General features: G+C 64.7%; 1 long non-coding RNA gene across 1 annotated transcript; it reads right to left on the bottom strand.

Annotated features, from left to right (window-relative positions):
- Positions 1-944: 944 nt before the first annotated feature.
- Positions 945-18,682, bottom strand: LOC142477474 (uncharacterized). Its single transcript, XR_012792411.1, has 3 exons — positions 18,616-18,682; positions 10,506-10,571; positions 945-1,003 (listed from the first exon to the last, which is right to left on the bottom strand). It is a non-coding gene; the product is annotated as an uncharacterized LOC142477474 (long non-coding RNA).
- Between the last annotated feature and the right edge of the window lie 5,944 nt (positions 18,683-24,626).

Raw genomic sequence — 24,626 nt, 5'->3', positions numbered from 1 at the left:
CCTCCCCTCACTGTGCCTCTCTCCCCCCCTCACTGTGCCTCTCTCCCCCCCTCACTGTGCCTCTCTCCCCCCGTCCCCTCACTGTGCCTCTCTCCCCTCCTCCCCTCACTGTGCCTCTGTCCCCCCCCTCCCCTCACTGTGCCTCGCTCCCCCACTCCCCTCACTGTGCCTCTCTCCCCCCTCCCCTCACTGTGCCTCTCTCCCCCCTCCCCTCACTGTGCCTCTCTCCCCCCCTCACTGTGCCTCTCTCCCCCTCCTTTCACTGTCTCTCTCCCCTCTCCCCTCACTGTGCCTCTCCCCCCCTCACTGTGCCTCTCTCCCCCCTCCCCTCACTGTGCCCCTCTCCCCTCACTGTGCCTCTCCCCCTCCCCTCACCTCACTGTGCCTCTCTCCCCTTCCCCTCACTGTGCCTCTCTCCCTTCCCCTCACTGTGCCTCTCACCCCTCCCCTCATTGTGCCTCTCACCCCTCCCCTCATTGTGCCTCTCCCCCCTCCCCTCACTGTGCCTCTCTCCCCTCCCCTCACTGTGCTTCTCTCCCTTCTCCTCACTGTGCCTCTCTCCCCTCCCCTCACTGTGCCTCTCTGCGGCCCTCCCCTCACTGTGCCTCTCTCCCCCTCCCCTCACTGTGCCTCTCTCCCCCCCCCTCACTGTGCCTCTCTCCCCCCCCCCCTCACTGTGCCTCTCTCCCCCCTTCCCTCACTGTGCCTCTATCCCCTCCTCCCCTCACTGTGCCTCTATCCCCTCCTCCCCTCACTGTGCCTCTCTCCCCCTTCCCTACATACAGTTGCTTGCTTGCTGGATAGCGCAGTTGTGGGGATAATAATGCCGCGGCCGTGGGTTTGATCCCCACACCGGCCATTCTGCAGCTTTCTTTGCATTTGTTCTGTGTTTTATAAAAGGTTATGAGGATGTAAAAGTTTAAATTGATAAACATACCATGAATCGCTCCCTAGGGTCGTCTCAATCAGCGCTGCTCCCTTCCCCCGTTACCACACGAGAACGCTGGGAAATTAAGGGATCTATCTCAGTATAGTGAAATATTAGGAACATTTTGTATGGAGCAGAATAATTAGCACAATTTTTCAAATATTTAATCTACATTCTTAGGCCGCGCATATAGTACTGGCGACGTCGGCCGAAAACAGAAGCATTGCCGCCGCGTGCGCTTATATTGCGCGCTACGGCGACAAAGCGACGTCGCCGTTGCGGAAACTGGTAGCCGGCAAAATTAGATTTTTCAAGGGTCGTCACGTCACTTGAACAAATGAAATTGCCGGAATCCCGCACTGCCGCCGCCCGGCGAAACATAACTTTTGCCGGTGGCGATGGCGTCGTCACCCATCGTGTCGCCATCGACGGCACTATAGGCACAGCCTTAATTTTTTTCTCTCCCTTACTGTGCCTCTCTCTCCCCCTCACTGTGCCTCTCTCCCCATCACTGTGCCTCTCTCTCCCCATCACTGTGCCTCTCTCTCCCCATCACTGTGCCTCTCTCTCCCCATCACTGTGTCTCTCTCTTCCCATCACTGTGCCTCTCCCGCTCCCCTCACTGTGCCTCTCCCCCCTCCCCTCACTGTGCCTCTCCCCCGTCCCCTCGCTGTGCCTCTCCCATGTCCCTCTCCTCCCTCACCTCACTGTGCCTCTTTTTCCCCCTCCCCTCACTGCGCACCTCTTCCCCCTCCCCCCACTGCGCCTCTCTCCCCCTCCCCTCACTGCCTCTATACCCCCTTCCCCCACTCCCCTCACTGTGCCTCTCCCCCCTCCCCTTGCTGCGCCTCTCTCCCCCCTCCCCTCACTGTGCCTCTATCCCCCCCTTCACTGTGCCTCTCTCCTCCCTCCCCTCACTGTGCCTCTCTCCTCCCTCCCCTCACTGTGCCTCTCACCCCCTCCCCTCACTGTGCCTCTCCCTGTCCCCTCACTGTGCCTCTCCTCCCTCCCCTCACTGTGCCTCTCCTCCTTCCCTCACTGTGCCTCTCTCCTCCTTCCCTCAATGTGCCTCTCTCCCCCCCTCCCCTCACTGTGCCTCTCTCCTCCCTTCCCTCACTGAGCCTCTCTCTCCTCCATCCCTCACTGTGCCTCTCCGCCCTCCCCTCACTGTGCCTCTCCCCCCATTCCTCACTCTTCCCTCCTTTCACTGTGTCTCTCTCCCCCTCACTGTGCCTCTCTCCCCTCACTGTGCCTCGCTCCCTTCAATATGCCTCGCTCCCCTCTCCCTGTGCCTCTCCCCTCCCCGTGCCTCTCCCCCTCCCCTCACTGTGCCTCTTTCCCCTCCCCTCCCCTCACTGTGCCTCTCTCCCCCTCCTCATTGTGCATTCCTCCACCCTCCCCTCACTGTGCCTCTCTCTCCCCATTCCCTCACTGTGCCTCTCCCCCCTCCCCTCACTGTGTCTCTCTCCCCTCCCCTCACTGTGCCTCTCCCCCTCCCCTCACTGTGCTTCTCTCCCTTCTCCTCACTGTGCCTCTCTCCCCTCTCCCCTCACTGTGCCTCTCTCCGGCCCTCCCCTCACTGTGCCTCTCTCCCCCCTCCCCTCACTGTGCTTCTCTCCCTTCTCCTCACTGTGCCTCTCTCCGCCCCTCCTCTCACTGTGCCTCTCTCCCCCCTCCCTTCACTGTGCCTCTCTCCCCTCCTCCCCTCACTGTGCCTCTGTCCCCCCGTCCCCTCACTGTGCCTCGCTCCCCCCTCCCCTCACTGTGCCTCTCTCCCCCACTCCCCTCACTGTGCCTCTCTCCCCCCTCCCCTCACTGTGCCTCTCTCCCCCCTTCCCTCACTGTGCCTCTCCCACCTCCCCTCACTGTGCCTCTCTCCCCTCCTTCCCCACACTGTGCCTCTCCCCCACTCCCCTCACTGTGCCTCTCTCCCCTCCCCTCACTGTGCCCCGCTCCCCTCACTTTGCCTCTCTCCCCCCCCTCACTCTGCCTCTCTCCCCCCCCTCACTGTGCCTCTCTCCCCCCTCCCCTCACTGTGCCTCCCCCCCTCACTGTGCCTCCTCCCCTCACTGTGCCTCCTCCCCTCACTGTGCCTCTCCCCTCTCCCCTCACTGTGCCTCTCTCCCCTCCCCTCACTGTGCCCCGCTCCCCTCACTTTGCCTCTCTCCCCCCCTCACTGTGCCTCTCTCCCCCCTCCCCTCACTGTGCCTCACTCCCCCCTCACTGTGCCTCCTCCCCCCTCCCCTCACTGTGCCTCTCTCCCCTTCCCCTCACTGTGCATCTCCCTCCTCCCCTCACTGTGCCTCTCCCCCCTCCCCTCACTGTGCCTCTCTCCCCTCACAGTGCCTCTCCCCCCTCCCCTCACTGTGCTTCTCTCCCTTCTCCTCACTGTGCCTCTCCAACCTCCCTCACTGTGCCTCTCTCTGCCCCTCCCCTCACTGTGCCTCTCTCCCCCCCTCACTGTGCCTCTCTCCCCCCGTCCCCTCACTGTGCCTCTCTCCCCTCCTCCCCTCACTGTGCCTCTGTCCCCCCCTCCCCTCACTGTGCCTCTCCCCCTCCTCATTGTGCATTCCTCCACCCTCCCCTCACTGTGCCTCTCTCTCCCCATTCCCTCACTGTGCCTCTCCCCCCTCCCCTCACTGTGTCTCTCTCCCCTCCCCTCACTGTGCCTCTCCCCCTCCCCTCACTGTGCTTCTCTCCCTTCTCCTCACTGTGCCTCTCTCCCCTCTCCCCTCACTGTGCCTCTCTCCGGCCCTCCCCTCACTGTGCCTCTCTTCCCCCCTCCCCTCACTGTGCTTCTCTCCCTTCTCCTCACTGTGCCTCTCTCCGCCCCTCCTCTCACTGTGCCTCTCTCCCCCCTCCCTTCACTGTGCCTCTCTCCCCTCCTCCCCTCACTGTGCCTCTGTCCCCATCCCCTCACTGTGCCTCTGTCCCCCCGTCCCCTCACTGTGCCTCGCTCCCCCCTCCCCTCACTGTGCCTCTCTCCCCCACTCCCCTCACTGTGCCTCTCTCCCCCCTCCCCTCACTGTGCCTCTCTCCCCCCTTCCCTCACTGTGCCTCTCCCACCTCCCCTCACTGTGCCTCTCTCCCCTCCTTCCCCACACTGTGCCTCTCCCCCACTCCCCTCACTGTGCCTCTCTCCCCTCCCCTCACTGTGCCCCGCTCCCCTCACTTTGCCTCTCTCCCCCCCCTCACTCTGCCTCTCTCCCCCCCCTCACTGTGCCTCTCTCCCCCCTCCCCCCTCACTGTGCCTCCTCCCCTCACTGTGCCTCTCCCCTCTCCCCTCACTGTGCCTCTCTCCCCTCCCCTCACTGTGCCCCGCTCCCCTCACTTTGCCTCTCTCCCCCCCTCACTGTGCCTCTCTCCCCCCTCCCCTCACTGTGCCTCACTCCCCCCTCACTGTGCCTCCTCCCCCCTCCCCTCACTGTGCCTCTCTCCCCTTCCCCTCACTGTGCATCTCCCTCCTCCAATCACTGTGCCTCTCCCCCCTCCCCTCACTGTGCCTCTCTCCCCTCACAGTGCCTCTCCCCCCTCCCCTCACTGTGCTTCTCTCCCTTCTCCTCACTGTGCCTCTCCAACCTCCCTCACTGTGCCTCTCCGCCCCTCCCCTCACTGTGCCTCTCTCCCCCCCTCACTGTGCCTCTCTCCCCCCGTCCCCTCACTGTGCCTCTCTCCCCTCCTCCCCTCACTGTGCCTCTGTCCCCCCCTCCCCTCACTGTGCCTCGCTCCCCCCTCCCCTCACTGTGCCTCTCTCCCCCACTCCCCTCACTGTACCTCTCTCCCCCTCCCCTCACTGTGCCTCTTTTTCCCCCTCCCCTCACTGCGCACCTCTTCCCCTCCCCCCACTGCGCCTCTCTCCCCCTCCTCCCACTGCGCCTCCCTCCCCCTCCCCTCACTGCCTCTATACCCCCTTCCCCCAGTCCCCTCACTGTGCCTCTCCCCCCTCCCCTCGCTGCGCCTCTCTCCCCCCTCCCCTCACTGTGCCTCTATCCCCCCCCTCACTGTGCCTCTCTCCCCCCTCCCCTCACTGTGCCTCTCACCCCCTCCCCTCACTGTGCCTCTCCCTGTCCCCTCACTGTGCCTCTCCCTGTCCCCTCACTGTGCCTCTCCCCCCCCTCACTGTGCCTCTCTCCTCCCTCCCCTCACTGTGCCTCTCCTCCTTCCCTCACTGTGCCTCTCTCTCCTCCTTCCCTCAATGTGCCTCTCTCCCCCCCTCCCCTCACTGTGCCTCTCTCCTCCCTTCCCTCACTCTTCCCTCCTTTCACTGTGCTTCTCCCCCCCCTCACTGTGCCTCTCTCCTCCCTCCCCTCACTGTGCCTCTCCTCCTTCCCTCAATGTGCCTCTCTCCCCCTTCCCTCACTGTGCCTCTATCCCCCCTCACTGTGCCTCTATCCCCCCCTCACTGTGCCTCTATCCCCCCCTCACTGTGCCTCTCTCCTCCCTTCCCTCACTGTGCCTCTCTCCTCCCTCCCCTCACTGTGCCTCTCACCCCCCTCCCCTCACTGTGCCTCTCCCTGTCCCCTCACTGTGCTCTCCCCCCTCACTGTGCCTCTCTCCTACCTCCCCTCACTGTGCCTCTCCTCCTTCCCTCACTGTGCCTCTCTCTCCTCCTTCCCTCACTGTGCCTCTCTCTCCTCCTTCCCTCAATGTGCCTCTCTCCTCCCTTCCCTCACTGAGCCTCTCTCTCCTCCATCCCCCACTGTGCCTCTCTCCCCCTCCCCTCACTGTGCCTCTCCACCCTTTCCTCACTCTTCCCTCCTTTCTCTGTGCCTCTCTCCCCCTCACTGTGCCTCTCTCCCCTCTGCCCTCACTGTGCCTCGCTCCCCTCAATATGCCTCGCTTCCCTCTCCCTGTGCCTCTCCCCTCCCCGTGCCTCTCCCCCTCCCCTCCCCGTGCCTCTCCCCCTCCCCTCACTGTGCCTCTTTCCCCTCCCCTCCCCTCACTGTGCCTCTCTCCCCCTCCTCATTGTGCATTCCTCCCCCCTCCCCTCACTGTGCCTCTCTCTCCCCATTCCCTCACTGTGCCTCTCCCCCCTTTCCTCACTCTCCCCCTCCCCTCACTGTGCCTCTCCCCCCTCCCCTCACTTTGCCTCTCTCCCCTCCCCTCACTGTGCCTCTCTCCCCTCCCCTCACTGTGCCTCTGTCCCCTTCCCCTCACTGTGCCTCTCCCTCCTCCCCTCACTGTGCCTCTCTCCCCTCCCCTCACTGTGCCCCGCTCCCCTCACTTTGCCTCTCTCCCCCCCTCACTCTGCCTCTCTCCCCCCCCTCACTGTGCCTCTCTCCCCCCTCCCCTCACTGTGCCTCTCCCCCCCTCACTGTGCCTCCTCCCCCCTCCCCTCACTGTGCCTCTCTCCCCTCTCCCCTCACTGTGCCTCTCTCCCCTCCCCTCACTGTGCCCCGCTCCCCTCACTTTGCCTCTCTCCCCCCCTCACTGTGCCTCTCTCCCCCCTCCCCTCACTGTGCCTCACTCCCCCCTCACTGTGCCTCCTCCCCCCTCACTGTGCCTCCTCCCCCCTCCCCTCACTGTGCCTCTCTCCCCTTCCCCTCACTGTGCATCTCCCTCCTCCCCTCACTGTGCCTCTCCCCCCTCCCCTCACTGTGCCTCTCTCCCCTCACTGTGCCTCTCTCCCCTCACTGTGCCTCTCCCCCCTCCCCTCACTGTGCTTCTCTACCTTCTCCTCACTGTGCCTCTCCAACCTCCCTCACTGTGCCTCTCTCCGCCCCTCCCCTCACTGTGCCTCTCTCCCCCCTCACTGTGCCTCTCTCCCCCCGTCCCCTCACTGTGCCTCTCTCCCCTCCTCCCCTCACTGTGCCTCTGTCCCACCCTCCCCTCACTGTGCCTCGCTCCCCCCTCCCCTCACTGTGCCTCTCTCCCCCACTCCCCTCACTGTGCCTCTCTCCCCCTCCTCTCACTGTGCCTCTTTTTCCCCCTCCCCTCACTGCGCACCTCTTCCCCTCCCCCCACTGCGCCTCTCTCCCCCTCCTCCCACTGCGCCTCTCTCCCCCTCCCCTCACTGCCTCTATACCCCCTTCCCCCAGTCCCCTCACTGTGCCTCTCCCCCCTCCCCTCGCTGCGCCTCTCTCCCCCCTCTCCTCACTGTGCCTCTATCCCCCCCCTCACTGTGCCTCTCTCCCCCCTCCCCTCACTGTGCCTCTCACCCCCTCCCCTCACTGTGCCTCTCCCTGTCCCCTCACTGTGCCTCTCCCTGTCCCCTCACTGTGCTTCTCCCCCCCTCACTGTGCCTCTCTCCTCCCTCCCCTCACTGTGCCTCTCCTCCTTCCCTCACTGTGCCTCTCTCTCCTCCTTCCCTCACTCTTCCCTCCTTTCACTGTGCTTCTCCCCCCCCCTCACTGTGCCTCTCTCCTCCCTCCCCTCACTGTGCCTCTCCTCCTTCCCTCACTGTGCCTCTCTCTCCTCCTTCCCTCAATGTGCCTCTCTCCCCCCTTCCCTCACTGTGCCTCTATCCCCCCTCACTGTGCCTCTATCCCCCCCTCACTGTGCCTCTCTCCTCCCTTCCCTCACTGTGCCTCTCTCCTCCCTCCCCTCACTGTGCCTCTCACCCCCTCCCCTCACTGTGCCTCTCCCTGTCCCCTCACTGTGCTCTCCCCCCTCACTGTGCCTCTCTCCTACCTCCCCTCACTGTGCCTCTCCTCCTTCCCTCACTGTGCCTCTCTCTCCTCCTTCCCTCAATGTGCCTCTCTCCTCCCTTCCCTCACTGAGCCTCTCTCTCCTCCATCCCCCACTGTGCCTCTCTCCCCCTCCCCTCACTGTGCCTCTCCACCCTTTCCTAACTCTTCCCTCCTTTCTCTGTGCCTCTCTCCCCCTCACTGTGTCTCTCCCCTCTCCCCTCACTGTGCCTCGCTCCCCTCAATATGCCTCGCTTCCCTCTCCCTGTGCCTCTCCCCTCCCCGTGCCTCTACCCCTCCCCTCCCCGTGCCTCTCCCCCTCCCCTCACTGTGCCTCTTTCCCCTCCCCTCCCCTCACTGTGCCTCTCTCCCCCTCCTCATTGTGCATTCCTCCCCCCTCCCCTCACTGTGCCTCTCTCTCCCCATTCCCTCACTGTGCCTCTCCCCCCTTTCCTCACTCTCCCCCTCCCCTCACTGTGCCTCTCTCCCTCCCCTCACTGTGCCTCTCCCCCCTCCCCTCACTTTGCCTCTCTCCCCTCCCCTCACTGTGCCTCTCTCCCCTCCCCTCACTGTGCCTCTCTCCCCTTCCCCTCACTGTGCCTCTCCCTCCTCCCCTCACTGTGCCTCTCCCCCCTCCCCTCACGGTGCCTCTCTCCCATCACTGTGCCTCTCCCCCCTCCCCTCACTGTGCTTCTCTCCCTTCTCCTCACTGTGCCTCTCCCCCCTCCCTCACTGTGCCTCTCCCCCCCTCACTGTGCCTCTCTTTCCCCCCTCTGCTCACTCCCCTCACTGTGCCTCTCTCCCCTCCTCCCCTCACTGTGCCTATGTACCCCCCTCCCCTCACTGTGCCTCGCTCCCCCCTCCCGTCACTATGCCTCTCTCCCCTCCTCCCCTCACTGTGCCTCTGTACCCCCCTCCCCTCACTGTGCCTCGCTCCCCCCTCCCCTCACTGTGCCTCTCTCCCCCACTCCCCTCACTGTGCCTCTCTCCCCCCTCCCCTCACTGTGCCTCTCTCCCCCCTCCCCTCACTGTGCCTCTCTCCCCTCCTTCCCCTCACTGTGCCTCTCTCCCCCACTCCCCTCACTGTGCTTCTCTCCCCTCCCCTCACTGTGCCTCTCTCCCCTCCCCTCACTGTGCCTCTCTCCCCTCCCCTCACTGTGCCCCTCTCCCCTCACTTTGCCTCTCTCCCCCCTCCCCTCACTGTGCCTCTCTCCCCCCCTCACTGTGCCTCCTCCCTCCTCCACTCACTGTGCCTCTCTCCCCTCTCCCCTCACTGTGCCTCTCTCCCCCACTCCCCTCACTGTGCCTCTCTCCCCCCTCCCCTCACTGTGCCTCTCTCCCCCCTCCCCTCACTGTGCCTCTCTCCCCCCTCCCCTCACTGTGCCTCTCTCCCCCCTCCCCTCACTGTGTCTCTCTCCCCTCTCCCCTCACTGTGCCTCTCCCCCCCCCTCACCGTGCCTCTCTCCCCTCACTGTGCCTCTCCCCCTCCCCTCCCCTCACTGTGCCTCTCTCCCCCCCCTCCCCTCACTGTACCTCTCTCCCCTCCTCCCCTCACTGTGCCTCTGTACCCCCCTCCCCTCACTGTGCCTCGCTCCCCCTCCCCTCACTGTGCCTCTCCCCCACTCCCCTCACTGTGCCTCTCCCCCCTCCCCTCACTGTGCCTCTCTCCCCCCTCCCCTCACTGTGCCTCTCTCCCCCCTCCCCTCACTGTGCCTCTCTCCCCCCCTCCCCTCACTGTGCCTCTCTCCCCCCTCCCCTCACTGTGCCTCTCTCCCCCCTCCCCTCACTGTGCCTCTCTCCCCCCTCCCCTCACTGTGCCTCTCTCCCCTCCTTCCCCTCACTGTGCCTCTCTCCCCCACTCCCCTCACTGTGCCTCTCTCCCCTCCCCTCACTGTGCCCCTCTCCCCTCTCCCCTCACTGTGCCTCTCTCCCCCACTCCCCTCACTGTGCCTCTCTCCCCTCCCCTCACTGTGCCTCTCTCCCCCACTCCCCTCACTGTGCCTCTCTCCCCCCTCCCCTCACTGTGCCTCTCTCCCCCCTCCCCTCACTGTGCCTCTCTCCCCCCCTCACTGTGCCTCTCTCCCCCCGTCCCCTCACTGTGCCTCTCTCCCCTCCTCCCCTCACTGTGCCTCTGTCCCCCCCTCCCCTCACTGTGCCTCGCTCCCCCACTCCCCTCACTGTGCCTCTCTCCCCCCTCCCCTCACTGTGCCTCTCTCCCCCCTCCCCTCACTGTGCCTCTCTCCCCCCCTCACTGTGCCTCTCTCCCCCTCCTTTCACTGTCTCTCTCCCCTCTCCCCTCACTGTGCCTCTCCCCCCCTCACTGTGCCTCTCTCCCCCCTCCCCTCACTGTGCCCCTCTCCCCTCACTGTGCCTCTCCCCCTCCCCTCACCTCACTGTGCCTCTCTCCCCTTCCCCTCACTGTGCCTCTCTCCCTTCCCCTCACTGTGCCTCTCACCCCTCCCCTCATTGTGCCTCTCCCCCCTCCCCTCATTGTGCCTCTCCCCCCTCCCCTCACTGTGCCTCTCTCCCCTCCCCTCACTGTGCTTCTCTCCCTTCTCCTCACTGTGCCTCTCTCCCCTCCCCTCACTGTGCCTCTCTGCGGCCCTCCCCTCACTGTGCCTCTCTCCCCCTCCCCTCACTGTGCCTCTCTCCCCCCCCCCTCACTGTGCCTCTCTCCCCCCCCCCTCACTGTGCCTCTCTCCCCCCTTCCCTCACTGTGCCTCTATCCCCTCCTCCCCTCACTGTGCCTCTATCCCCTCCTCCCCTCACTGTGCCTCTCTCCCCCTTCCCTACATACAGTTGCTTGCTTGCTGGATAGCGCAGTTGTGGGGATAATAATGCCGCGGCCGTGGGTTTGATCCCCACACCGGCCATTCTGCAGCTTTCTTTGCATTTGTTCTGTGTTTTATAAAAGGTTATGAGGATGTAAAAGTTTAAATTGATAAACATACCATGAATCGCTCCCTAGGGTCGTCTCAATCAGCGCTGCTCCCTTCCCCCGTTACCACACGAGAACACTGGGAAATTAAGGGATCTATCTCAGTATAGTGAAATATTAGGAACATTTTGTATGGAGCAGAATAATTAGCACAATTTTTCAAATATTTAATCTACATTCTTAGGCCGCGCATATAGTACTGGCGACGTCGGCCGAAAACAGAAGCATTGCCGCCGCGTGCGCTTATATTGCGCGCTACGGCGACAAAGCGACGTCGCCGTTGCGGAAACTGGTAGCCGGCAAAATTAGATTTTTCAAGGGTCGTCACGTCACTTGAACAAATGAAATTGCCGGAATCCCGCACTGCCGCCGCCCGGCGAAACATAACTTTTGCCGGTGGCGATGGCGTCGTCACCCATCGTGTCGCCATCGACGGCACTATAGGCACAGCCTTAATTTTTTTCTCTCCCTTACTGTGCCTCTCTCTCCCCCTCACTGTGCCTCTCTCCCCATCACTGTGCCTCTCTCTCCCCATCACTGTGCCTCTCTCTCCCCATCACTGTGCCTCTCTCTCCCCATCACTGTGTCTCTCTCTTCCCATCACTGTGCCTCTCCCGCTCCCCTCACTGTGCCTCTCCCCCCTCCCCTCACTGTGCCTCTCCCCCGTCCCCTCGCTGTGCCTCTCCCATGTCCCTCTCCTCCCTCACCTCACTGTGCCTCTTTTTCCCCCTCCCCTCACTGCGCACCTCTTCCCCCTCCCCCCACTGCGCCTCTCTCCCCCTCCCCTCACTGCCTCTATACCCCCTTCCCCCACTCCCCTCACTGTGCCTCTCCCCCCTCCCCTTGCTGCGCCTCTCTCCCCCCTCCCCTCACTGTGCCTCTATCCCCCCCTTCACTGTGCCTCTCTCCTCCCTCCCCTCACTGTGCCTCTCTCCTCCCTCCCCTCACTGTGCCTCTCACCCCCTCCCCTCACTGTGCCTCTCCCTGTCCCCTCACTGTGCCTCTCCTCCCTCCCCTCACTGTGCCTCTCCTCCTTCCCTCACTGTGCCTCTCTCCTCCTTCCCTCAATGTGCCTCTCTCCCCCCCTCCCCTCACTGTGCCTCTCTCCTCCCTTCCCTCACTGAGCCTCTCTCTCCTCCATCCCTCACTGTGCCTCTCCGCCCTCCCCTCACTGTGCCTCTCCCCCCATTCCTCACTCTTCCCTCCTTTCACTGTGTCTCTCTCCCCCTCACTGTGCCTCTCTCCCCTCAATGTGCCTCGCTCCCTTCAATATGCCTCGCTCCCCTCTCCCTGTGCCTCTCCCCTCCCCGTGCCTCTCCCCCTCCCCTCACTGTGCCTCTTTCCCCTCCCCTCCCCTCACTGTGCCTCTCTCCCCCTCCTCATTGTGCATTCCTCCACCCTCCCCTCACTGTGCCTCTCTCTCCCCATTCCCTCACTGTGCCTCTCCCCCCTCCCCTCACTGTGTCTCTCTCCCCTCCCCTCACTGTGCCTCTCCCCCTCCCCTCACTGTGCTTCTCTCCCTTCTCCTCACTGTGCCTCTCTCCCCTCTCCCCTCACTGTGCCTCTCTCCGGCCCTCCCCTCACTGTGCCTCTCTCCCCCCTCCCCTCACTGTGCTTCTCTCCCTTCTCCTCACTGTGCCTCTCTCCGCCCCTCCTCTCACTGTGCCTCTCTCCCCCCTCCCTTCACTGTGCCTCTCTCCCCTCCTCCCCTCACTGTGCCTCTGTCCCCATCCCCTCACTGTGCCTCTGTCCCCCCGTCCCCTCACTGTGCCTCGCTCCCCCCTCCCCTCACTGTGCCTCTCTCCCCCACTCCCCTCACTGTGCCTCTCTCCCCCCTCCCCTCACTGTGCCTCTCTCCCCCCTTCCCTCACTGTGCCTCTCCCACCACCCCTCACTGTGCCTCTCTCCCCTCCTTCCCCACACTGTGCCTCTCCCCCACTCCCCTCACTGTGCCTCTCTCCCCTCCCCTCACTGTGCCCCGCTCCCCTCACTTTGCCTCTCTCCCCCCCCCTCACTCTGCCTCTCTCCCCCCCCCTCACTGTGCCTCTCTCCCCCCTCCCCTCACTGTGCCTCCCCCCCCTCACTGTGCCTCCTCCCCTCACTGTGCCTCTCCCCTCTCCCCTCACTGTGCCTCTCTCCCCTCCCCTCACTGTGCCCCGCTCCCCTCACTTTGCCTCTCTCCCCCCCTCACTGTGCCTCTCTCCCCCCTCCCCTCACTGTGCCTCACTCCCCCCTCACTGTGCCTCCTCCCCCCTCCCCTCACTGTGCCTCTTTCCCCTTCCCCTCACTGTGCATCTCCCTCCTCCCCTCACTGTGCCTCTCCCCCCTCCCCTCACTGTGCCTCTCTCCCCTCACAGTGCCTCTCCCCCCCTCCCCTCACTGTGCTTCTCTCCCTTCTCCTCACTGTGCCTCTCCAACCTCCCTCACTGTGCCTCTCTCTGCCCTCCCCTCACTGTGCCTCTCTCCCCCCCTCACTGTGCCTCTCTCCCCCCGTCCCCTCACTGTGCCTCTCTCCCCTCCTCCCCTCACTGTGCCTCTGTCCCCCCCTCCCCTCACTGTGCCTCTCCCCCTCCTCATTGTGCATTCCTCCACCCTCCCCTCACTGTGCCTCTCTCTCCCCATTCCCTCACTGTGCCTCTCCCCCCTCCCCTCACTGTGTCTCTCTCCCCTCCCTCACTGTGCCTCTCCCCCTCCCCTCACTGTGCTTCTCTCCCTTCTCCTCACTGTGCCTCTCTCCCCTCTCCCCTCACTGTGCCTCTCTCCGCCCTCCCCTCACTGTGCCTCTCTTCCCCCCTCCCCTCACTGTGCTTCTCTCCCTTCTCCTCACTGTGCCTCTCTCCGCCCCTCCTCTCACTGTGCCTCTCTCCCCCCTCCCTTCACTGTGCCTCTCTCCCCTCCTCCCCTCACTGTGCCTCTGTCCCCATCCCCTCACTGTGCCTCTGTCCCCCGTCCCTCACTGGCTCGCTCCCCTCCCTCACTGTGCTCCTCCCCCCTCCCCTCACTGTGCCTCTCTCCCCCACTCCCCTCACTGTGCCTCTCTCCCCCCTCCCCTCACTGTGCCTCTCTCCCCCCTTCCCTCACTGTGCCTCTCCCACCTCCCCTCACTGTGCCTCTCTCCCCTCCTTCCCCACACTGTGCCTCTCCCCCACTCCCCTCACTGTGCCTCTCTCCCCTCCCCTCACTGTGCCCCGCTCCCCTCACTTTGCCTCTCTCCCCCCCCCCTCACTCTGCCTCTCTCCCCCCCCTCACTGTGCCTCTCTCCCCCCTCCCCCCCTCACTGTGCCTCCTCCCCTCACTGTGCCTCTCCCCTCTCCCCTCACTGTGCCTCTCTCCCCTCCCCTCACTGTGCCCCGCTCCCCTCACTTTGCCTCTCTCCCCCCCTCACTGTGCCTCTCTCCCCCCTCCCCTCACTGTGCCTCACTCCCCCCTCACTGTGCCTCCTCCCCCCTCCCCTCACTGTGCCTCTCTCCCCTTCCCCTCACTGTGCATCTCCCTCCTCCCCTCACTGTGCCTCTCCCCCCTCCCCTCACTGTGCCTCTCTCCCCTCACAGTGCCTCTCCCCCCTCCCCTCACTGTGCTTCTCTCCCTTCTCCTCACTGTGCCTCTCCAACCTCCCTCACTGTGCCCTCTCCGCCCCTCCCCTCACTGTGCCTCTCTCCCCCCTCACTGTGCCTCTCTCCCCCCCGTCCCCTCACTGTGCCTCTCTCCCCTCCTCCCCTCACTGTGCCTCTGTCCCCCCCTCCCCTCACTGTGCCTCGCTCCCCCCTCCCCTCACTGTGCCTCTCTCCCCCACTCCCCTCACTGTACCTCTCTCCCCCTCCCCTCACTGTGCCTCTTTTTCCCCCTCCCCTCACTGCGCACCTCTTCCCCTCCCCCCACTGCGCCTCTCTCCCCCTCCTCCCACTGCGCCTCCCTCCCCCTCCCCTCACTGCCTCTATACCCCCTTCCCCCAGTCCCCTCACTGTGCCTCTCCCCCCTCCCCTCGCTGCGCCTCTCTCCCCCCTCCCCTCACTGTGCCTCTATCCCCCCCTCACTGTGCCTCTCTCCCCCCCTCCCCTCACTGTGCCTCTCACCCCCTCCCCTCACTGTGCCTCTCCCTGTCCCCTCACTGTGCCTCTCCCTGTCCCCTCACTGTGCCTCTCCCCCCCCCTCACTGTGCCTCTCTCCTCCCTCCCCTCACTGTGCCTCTCCTCCTTCCCTCACTGTGCCTCTCTCTCCTCCTTCCCTCAATGTGCCTCTCTCCCCCCCTCCCCTCACTGTGCCTCTCTCCTCCCTTCCCTCACTCTTCCCTCCTTTCACTGTGCTTCTCCCCCCCTCACTGTGCCTCTCTCCTCCCTCCCTCACTGTGCCTCTCCTCCTTCCCTCAATGTGCCTCTCTCCCCCTTCCCTCACTGTGCCTCTATCCCCCCTCACTGTCCTCTATCCCCCCCTCACTGTGCCTCTCTCCTCCCTTCCCTCACTGTGCCTCTCTCCTCCCTCCCCTCACTGTGCCTCTCACCCCCCTCCCCTCACTGTGCCTCTCCCCTGTCCCCTCACTGTGCTCTCCCCCCTCACTGTGCCTCTCTCCTACCTCCCCTCACTGTGCCTCTCCTCCTTCCCTCACTGTGCCTCTCTCTCCTCCTTCCCTCAATGTGCCTCTCTCCTCCCTTCCCTCACTGAGCCTCTCTCTCCTCCATCCCCCACTGTGCCTCTCTCCCCCTCCCCTCACTGTGCCTCTCCACCCTTTCCTCACTCTTCCCTCCTTTCTCTGTGCCTCTCTCCCCCTCACTGTGCCTCTCTCCCCTCTGCCCTCACTGTGCCTCGCTCCCCTCAATATGCCTCGCTTCCCTCTCCCTGTGCCTCTCCCCTCCCCGTGCCTCTCCCCCTCCCCTCCCCGTGCCTCTCCCCCTCCCCTCACTGTGCCTCTTTCCCCTCCCCTCCCCTCACTGTGCCTCTCTCCCCCTCCTCATTGTGCATTCCTCCCCCCTCCCCTCACTGTGCCTCTCTCTCCCCATTCCCTCACTGTGCCTCTCCCCCCTTTCCTCACTCTCCCCCTCCCCTCACTGTGCCTCTCCCCCCTCCCCTCACTTTGCCTCTCTCCCCTCCCCTCACTGTGCCTCTCTCCCCTCCCCTCACTGTGCCTCTGTCCCCTTCCCCTCACTGTGCCTCTCCCTCCTCCCCTCACTGTGCCTCTCCCCCCTCCCCTCACTGTGCCTCTCTCCCCTCACTGTGCCTCTCCCCCCTCCCCTCACTGTGCTTCTCTCCCTTCTCCTCACTGTGCCTCTCCCCCCTCCCTCACTGTGCCTCTCCCCCCCTCACTGTGCCTCTCTTTCCCCCCTCTGCTCACTGTGCCTCTCTCCCCTCCTCCCCTCACGGTGCCTCTGTACCCCCCTCCCCTCACTGTGCCTCGCTCCCCCCTCCCGTCACTGTGCCTTTCTCCCCTCCTCCCCTCACTGTGCCTCTGTACCCCCCTCCCTTCACTGTGCCTCACTCCCCCCTCCCCTCACTGTGCCTCTCCCCCACTCCCCTCACTGTGCCTCTCTCCCCCCTCCTCTCACTGTGCCTCTCTCCCCCCTCCCCTCACTGTGCCTCTCTCCCCCCTCCCCTCACTGTGCCTCTCTCCCCCCTCCCCTCACTGTGCCTCTCTCCCCCCTCCCCTCACTGTGCCTCTCTCCCCTCCTTCCCCTCACTGTGCCTCTCTCCCCCACTCCCCTCACTGTGCCTCTCTCCCCCATTCCCCTCACTGTGCCTCTCTCCCCTCCCCTCACTGTGCCTCTCTCCCCTCCCCTCACTGTGCCCCTCTCCCCTCACTGTGCCCCTCTCCCCCCTCCCCTCACTTTGCCTCTCTCCCCCCTCCCCTCACTGTGCCTCTCTCCCCCCCCCTCACTGTGCCTCCTCCCTCCTCCCCTCACTGTGCCTCTCTCCCCTCTCCCCTCACTGTGCCTCTCTCCCCCACTCCCCTCACTGTGCCTCTCTCCCCCCTCCCCTCGCTGTGCCTCTCTCCCCCCTCCCCTCACTGTGCCTCTCTCCCCCCTCCCCTCACTGTGCCTCTCTCCCCCTCCCCTCACTGTGTCTCTCTCCCCTCTCCCCTCACTGTGCCTCTCCCCCCCTCACTGTGCCTCTCTCCCCTCACTGTGCCTCTCCCCCTCCCCTCCCCTCACTGTGCCTCTCTCCCCCCCCTCCCCTCACTGTGCCTCTCTCCCCCCCCTCCCCTCACTGTGCCTCTCTCCCCCTCCCCTCACTGTGTCTCTCTCCCCTCTCCCCTCACTGTGCCTCTCCCCCCCTCACTGTGCCTCTCTCCCCTCACTGTGCCTCTCCCCCTCCCCTCCCCTCACTGTGCCTCTGTACCCCCCTCCCCTCACTGTGCCTCGCTCCCCCTCCCGTCACTGTGCCTCTCTCCCCCACTCCCCTCACTGTGCCTCTCTCCCCCCTCCCCTCACTGTGCCTCTCTCCCCCCTCCCCTCACTGTGCCTCTCTCCCCCCTCCACTCACTGTGCCTCTCTCCCCTCCTTCCCCTCACTGTGCCTCTCTCCCCTCCTTCCCCTCACTGTGCCTCTCTCCCCTCCTTCCCCTCACTGTGCCTCTCTCCCCTCCTTCCCCTCACTGTGCCTCTCTCCCCCACTCCCCTCACTGTGCCTCTCTCCCCTCCCCTCACTGTGCCCCTCTCCCCTCACTTCGCCTCTCTCCCCCTTCCCCTCACTGTGGCTCCCCCCCCCCCTCACTGTGCCTCCTCCCCCTTCCCCTCACTGTGCCTCTCTCCCCTCACTGTGCCTCTCTCCCCCACTCCCCTCACTGTGCCTCTCTCCCCCACTCCCCTCACTGTGCCTCTCTCCCCCCTCCCCTCACTGTGCCTCTCTCCCCCCTCCCCTCACTGTGCCTCTCTCCCCCCTCCCCTCACTGTGCCTCTCTCCCCCCTCCCCTCACTGTGCCTCTCTCCCCCTCCCCTCACTGTGTCTCTCTCCCCTCTCCCCTCACTGTGCCTCTCCCCCCCCTCACTGTGCCTCTCTCCCCCCTCCCCTCACTGTCCCCCTCTCCCCTCACTGTGCCTCTCCCCCTCCCCTCCCCTCACTGTGCCTCTCTCCCCTCCTTCCCCTCACTGTGCCTCTCTCCCCCACTCCCCTCACTGTGCCTCTCTCCCCTCCCCTCACTGTGCCCCTCTCCCCTCACTTTGCCTCTCTCCCCCCTCCCCTCACTGTGCCTCTCTCCCCCCCCCTCACTGTGCCTCCTCCCCCCTCCCCTCACTGTGCCTCTCTCCCCTCTCCCCTCACTGTGCCTCTCTCCCCCACTCCCCTCACTGTGCCTCTCTCCCCTCCCCTCACTGTGCCTCTCTCCCCCACTCCCCTCACTGTGCCTCTCTCCCCCCTCCCCTCACTGTGCCTCTCTCCCCCCTCCCCTCACTGTGCCTCTCTCCCCCCTCCCCTCACTGTGCCTCTCTCCCCCTCCTTTCACTGTCTCTCTCCCCTCTCCCCTCACTGTGCCTCTCCCCCCCTCACTGTGCCTCTCTCCCCCCTCCCCTCACTGTGCCCCTCTCCCCTCACTGTGCCTCTCCCCCTCCCCTCACCTCACTGTGCCTCTCTCCCCTTCCCCTCACTGTGCCTCTCTCCCTTCCCCTCACTGTGCCTCTCACCCCTCCCCTCATTGTGCCTCTCCCCCCTCCCCTCATTGTGCCTCTCCCCCCTCCCCTCACTGTGCCTCTCTCCCCTCCCCTCACTGTGCTTCTCTCCCTTCTCCTCACTGTGCCTCTTTTCCCTCCCCTCACTGTGCCTCTCTGCGGCCCTCCCCTCACTGTGCCTCTCTCCCCCTCCCCTCACTGTGCCTCTCTCCCCCCCCCTCACTGTGCCTCTCTCCCCCCCCCCTCACTGTGCCTCTCTCCCCCCTTCACTGTGCCTCTCTCCCCCCTTCCCTCACTGTGCCTCTATCCCCTCCTCCCCTCACTGTGCCTCTATCCCCTCCTCCCCTCACTGTGCCTCTCTCCCCCTTCCCTACATACAGTTGCTTGCTTGCTGGATAGCGCAGTTGTGGGGATAATAATGCCGCGGCCGTGGGTTTGATCCCCACACCGGCCATTCTGCAGCTTTCTTTGCATTTGTTCTGTGTTTTATAAAAGGTTATGAGGATGTAAAAGTTTAAATTGATAAACATACCATGAATCGCTCCCTAGGGTCGTCTCAATCAGCGCTGCTCCCTTCCCCCGTTACCACACGAGAACGCTGGGAAATTAAGGGATCTATCTCAGTATAGTGAAATATTAGGAACATTTTGTATGGAGCAGAATAATTAGCACAATTTTTCAAATATTTAATCTACATTCTTAGGCCGCGCATATAGTACTGGCGACGTCGGCCGAAAACAGAAGCATTGCCGCCGCGTGCGCTTATATTGCGCGCTACGGCGACAAAGCGACGTCGCCGTTGCGGAAACTGGTAGCCGGCAAAATTAGATTTTTCAAGGGTCGTCACGTCACTTGAACAAATGAAATTGCCGGAATCCCGCACTGCCGCCGCCCGGCGAAACATAACTTTTGCCGGTGGCGATGGCGTCGTCACCCATCGTGTCGCCATCGACGGCACTATAGGCACAGCCTTAATTTTTTTCTCTCCCTTACTGTGCCTCTCTCTCCCCCTCACTGTGCCTCTCTCCCCATCACTGTGCCTCTCTCTCCCCATCACTGTGCCTCTCTCTCCCCATCACTGTGCCTCTCTCTCCCCATCACTGTGTCTCTCTCTTCCCATCACTGTGCCTCTCCCGCTCCCCTCACTGTGCCTCTCCCCCCTCCCCTCACTGTGCCTCTCCCCCGTCCCCTCGCTGTGCCTCTCCCATGTCCCTCTCCTCCCTCACCTCACTGTGCCTCTTTTTCCCCCTCCCCTCACTGCGCACCTCTTCCCCCTCCCCCCACTGCGCCTCTCTCCCCCTCCCCTCACTGCCTCTATACCCCCTTCCCCCACTCCCCTCACTGTGCCTCTCCCCCCTCCCCTTGCTGCGCCTCTCTCCCCCCTCCCCTCACTGTGCCTCTATCCCCCCCTTCACTGTGCCTCTCTCCTCCCTCCCCTCACTGTGCCTCTCTCCTCCCTCCCCTCACTGTGCCTCTCACCCCCTCCCCTCACTGTGCCTCTCCCTGTCCCCTCACTGTGCCTCTCCTCCCTCCCCTCACTGTGCCTCTCCTCCTTCCCTCACTGTGCCTCTCTCCTCCTTCCCTCAATGTGCCTCTCTCCCCCCCTCCCCTCACTGTGCCTCTCTCCTCCCTTCCCTCACTGAGCCTCTCTCTCCTCCATCCCTCACTGTGCCTCTCCGCCCTCCCCTCACTGTGCCTCTCCCCCCTTTCCTCACTCTTCCCTCCTTTCACTGTGTCTCTCTCCCCCTCACTGTGCCTCTCTCCCCTCACTGTGCCTCGCTCCCTTCAATATGCCTCGCTCCCCTCTCCCTGTGCCTCTCCCCTCCCCGTGCCTCTCCCCCTCCCCTCACTGTGCCTCTTTCCCCTCCCCTCCCCTCACTGTGCCTCTCTCCCCCTCCTCATTGTGCATTCCTCCACCCTCCCCTCACTGTGCCTCTCTCTCCCCATTCCCTCACTGTGCCTCTCCCCCCTCCCCTCACTGTGTCTCTCTCCCCTCCCCTCACTGTGCCTCTCCCCCTCCCCTCACTGTGCTTCTCTCCCTTCTCCTCACTGTGCCTCTCTCCCCTCTCCCCTCACTGTGCCTCTCTCCGGCCCTCCCCTCACTGTGCCTCTCTCCCCCCTCCCCTCACTGTGCTTCTCTCCCTTCTCCTCACTGTGCCTCTCTCCGCCCCTCCTCTCACTGTGCCTCTCTCCCCCCTCCCTTCACTGTGCCTCTCTCCCCTCCTCCCCTCACTGTGCCTCTGTCCCCATCCCCTCACTGTGCCTCTGTCCCCCCGTCCCCTCACTGTGCCTCGCTCCCCCCTCCCCTCACTGTGCCTCTCTCCCCCACTCCCCTCACTGTGCCTCTCTCCCCCCTCCCCTCACTGTGCCTCTCTCCCCCCTTCCCTCACTGTGCCTCTCCCACCTCCCCTCACTGTGCCTCTCTCCCCTCCTTCCCCACACTGTGCCTCTCCCCCACTCCCCTCACTGTGCCTCTCTCCCCTCCCCTCACTGTGCCCCGCTCCCCTCACTTTGCCTCTCTCCCCCCCCTCACTCTGCCTCTCTCCCCCCCCTCACTGTGCCTCTCTCCCCCCTCCCCTCACTGTGCCTCTCCCCCCCTCACTGTGCCTCCTCCCCTCACTGTGCCTCTCCCCTCTCCCCTCACTGTGCCTCTCTCCCCTCCCCTCACTGTGCCCCGCTCCCCTCACTTTGCCTCTCTCCCCCCCTCACTGTGCCTCTCTCCCCCCTCCCCTCACTGTGCCTCACTCCCCCCTCCCCTCACTGTGCCTCTCTCCCCTTCCCCTCACTGTGCATCTCCCTCCTCCCCTCACTGTGCCTCTCCCCCCTCCCCTCACTGTGCCTCTCTCCCCTCACAGTGCCTCTCCCCCCTCCCCTCACTGTGCTTCTCTCCCTTCTCCTCACTGTGCCTCTCCAACCTCCCTCACTGTGCCTCTCTCCGCCCCTCCCCTCACTGTGCCTCTTTCCCCCCCTCACTGTGCCTCTCTCCCCCCGTCCCCTCACTGTGCCTCTCTCCCCTCCTCCCCTCACTGTGCCTCTGTCCCCCCCTCCCCTCACTGTGCCTCGCTCCCCCCTCCCCTCACTGTGCCCCTCTCCCCCACTCCCCTCACTGTACCTCTCTCCCCCTCCCCTCACTGTGCCTCTTTTTCCCCCTCCCCTCACTGCGCACCTCTTCCCCTCCCCCCACTGCGCCTCTCTCCCCCTCCTCCCACTGCGCCTCCCTCCCCCTCCCCTCACTGCCTCTATACCCCCTTCCCCCAGTCCCCTCACTGTGCCTCTCCCCCCTCCCCTCGCTGCGCCTCTCTCCCCCCTCCCCTCACTGTGCCTCTATCCCCCCCCTCACTGTGCCTCTCTCCCCCCTCCCCTCACTGTGCCTCTCACCCCCTCCCCTCACTGTGCCTCTCCCTGTCCCCTCACTGTGCCTCTCCCTGTCCCCTCACTGTGCTTCTCCCCCCCCTCACTGTGCCTCTCTCCTCCCTCCCCTCACTGTGCCTCTCCTCCTTCCCTCACTGTGCCTCTCTCTCCTCCTTCCCTCAATGTGCCTCTCTCCCCCCCTCCCCTCACTGTGCCTCTCTCCTCCCTTCCCTCACTCTTCCCTCCTTTCACTGTGCTTCTCCCCCCCCTCACTGTGCCTCTCTCCTCCCTCCCCTCACTGTGCCTCTCCTCCTTCCCTCACTGTGCCTCTCTCTCCTCCTTCCCTCAATGTGCCTCTCTCCCCCTTCCCTCACTGTGCCTCTATCCCCCCTCACTGTGCCTCTATCCCCCCCTCACTGTGCCTCTCTCCTCCCTTCCCTCACTGTGCCTCTCTCCTCCCTCCCCTCACTGTGCCTCTCACCCCCCTCCCCTCACTGTGCCTCTCCCTGTCCCCTCACTGTGCTCTCCCCCCTCACTGTGCCTCTCTCCTACCTCCCCTCACTGTGCCTCTCCTCCTTCCCTCACTGTGCCTCTCTCTCCTCCTTCCCTCAATGTGCCTCTCTCCTCCCTTCCCTCACTGAGCCTCTCTCTCCTCCATCCCCCACTGTGCCTCTCTCCCCCTCCCCTCACTGTGCCTCTCCACCCTTTCCTCACTCTTCCCTCCTTTCTCTGTGCCTCTCTCCCCCTCACTGTGCCTCTCTCCCCTCTACCCTCACTGTGCCTCGCTCCCCTCAATATGCCTCGCTTCCCTCTCCCTGTGCCTCTCCCCTCCCCGTGCCTCTCCCCCTCCCCTCCCCGTGCCTCTCCCCCTCCCCTCACTGTGCCTCTTTCCCCTCCCCTCCCCTCACTGTGCCTCTCTCCCCCTCCTCATTGTGCATTCCTCCCCCCTCCCCTCACTGTGCCTCTCTCTCCCCATTCCCTCACTGTGCCTCTCCCCCCTTTCCTCACTCTCCCCCTCCCCTCACTGTGCCTCTCCCCCCTCCCCTCACTTTGCCTCTCTCCCCTCCCCTCACTGTGCCTCTCTCCCCTCCCCTCACTGTGCCTCTGTCCCCTTCCCCTCACTGTGCCTCTCCCTCCTCCCCTCACTGTGCCTCTCCCCCCTCCCCTCACTGTGCCTCTCTCCCCTCACTGTGCCTCTCCCCCCTCCCCTCACTGTGCTTCTCTCCCTTCTCCTCACTGTGCCTCTCCCCCCTCCCTCACTGTGCCTCTCCCCCCCTCACTGTGCCTCTCTTTCCCCCCTCTGCTCACTGTGCCTCTCTCCCCTCCTCCCCTCACGGTGCCTCTGTACCCCCCTCCCCTCACTGTGCCTCGCTCCCCCCTCCCGTCACTGTGCCTTTCTCCCCTCCTCCCCTCACTGTGCCTCTGTACCCCCATCCCTTCACTGTGCCTCACTCCCCCTCCCCTCACTGTGCCTCTCCCCCACTCCCCTCACTGTGCCTCTCTCCCCCCTCCTCTCACTGTGCCTCTCTCCCCCCTCCCCTCACTGTGCCTCTCTCCCCCCTCCCCTCACTGTGCCTCTCTCCCCCCTCCCCTCACTGTGCCTCTCTCCCCTCCTTCCCCTCACTGTGCCTCTCTCCCCCACTCCCCTCACTGTGCCTCTCTCCCCCACTCCCCTCACTGTGCCTCTCTCCCCCCCTCCCCTCACTGTGCCTCTCTCCCCTCCCCTCACTGTGCCCCTCTCCCCTCACTTTGCCTCTCTCCCCCCTCCCCTCACTTTGCCTCTCTCCCCCCTCCCCTCACTGTGCCTCTCTCCCCCCCCCTCACTGTGCCTCCTCCCTCCTCCCCTCACTGTGCCTCTCTCCCCTCTCCCCTCACTGTGCCTCTCTCCCCCACTCCCCTCACTGTGCCTCTCTCCCCCCTCCCCTCGCTGTGCCTCTCTCCCCCCTCCCCTCACTGTGCCTCTCTCCCCCCTCCCCTCACTGTGCCTCTCTCCCCCTCCCCTCACTGTGTCTCTCTCCCCTCTCCCCTCACTGTGCCTCTCCCCCCCTCACTGTGCCTCTCTCCCCTCACTGTGCCTCTCTCCCCTCACTGTGCCTCTCTCCCCTCACTGTGCCTCTCCCCCTCCCCTCCCCTCACTGTGCCTCTCTCCCCCCCCTCCCCTCACTGTACCTCTCTCCCCTCCTCCCCTCACTGTGCCTCTGTACCCCCCTCCCCTCACTGTGCCTCGCTCCCCCTCCCCTCACTGTGCCTCTCTCCCCCACTCCCCTCACTGTGCCTCTCTCCCCCCTCCCCTCACTGTGCCTCTCTCCCCCCTCCACTCACTGTGCCTCTCTCCCCCCTCCACTCACTGTGCCTCTCTCCCCTCCTTCAACTCACTGTGCCTCTCTCCCCTCCTTCCCCTCACTGTGCCTCTCTCCCCTCCTTCCCCTCACTGTGCCTCTCTCCCCTCCTTCCCCTCACTGTGCCTCTCTCCCCCACTCCCCTCACTGTGCCTCTCTCCCCTCCCCTCACTGTGCCCCTCTCCCCTCACTTTGCCTCTCTCCCCCCTCCCCTCACTGTGCCTCTCCCCCCCCCCTCACTGTGCCTCCTCCCCCTTCCCCTCACTGTGCCTCTCTCCCCTCACTGTGCCTCTCTCCCCCACTCCCCTCACTGTGCCTCTCTCCCCTCCCCTCACTGTGCCTCTCTCCCCCACTCCCCTCACTGTGCCTCTCTCCCCCCTCCCCTCACTGTGCCTCTCTCCCCCCTCCCCTCACTGTGCCTCTCTCCCCCCTCCCCTCACTGTGCCTCTCCCCCCCCTCACTGTGCCTCTCTCCCCCCTCCCCTCACTGTGCCCCTCTCCCCTCACTGTGCCTCTCCCCCTCCCCTCACCTCACTGTGCCTCTCTCCCCTTCCCCTCACTGTGCCTCTCTCCCTTCCCCTCACTGTGCCTCTCCCCCCTCCCCTCATTGTGCCTCTCCCCCCTCCCCTCATTGTGCCTCTCCCCCCTCCCCTCACTGTGCCTCTCTCCCCTCACTGTGCCTCTCCCCCCTCCCCTCACTGTGTTTCTCTCCCTTCTCCTCACTGTGCCTCTCTCCCCTCCCCTCACTGTGCCTCTCTGCGGCCCTCCCCTCACTGTGCCTCTCTCCCCCTCCCCTCACTGTGCCTCTCTCCCCCCCCCTCACTGTGCCTCTCCCCCCTCCCCTTGCTGCGCCT

The sequence above is a fragment of the Ascaphus truei genome, unplaced genomic scaffold, assembly GCF_040206685.1.
Source record: "Ascaphus truei isolate aAscTru1 unplaced genomic scaffold, aAscTru1.hap1 HAP1_SCAFFOLD_2134, whole genome shotgun sequence".
NCBI classification, from domain to species: domain Eukaryota; kingdom Metazoa; phylum Chordata; class Amphibia; order Anura; family Ascaphidae; genus Ascaphus; species Ascaphus truei.
The sequence above is the reverse complement of the archived record's forward strand: the minus strand, read 5'-3'. Positions and strand labels throughout refer to the sequence as shown.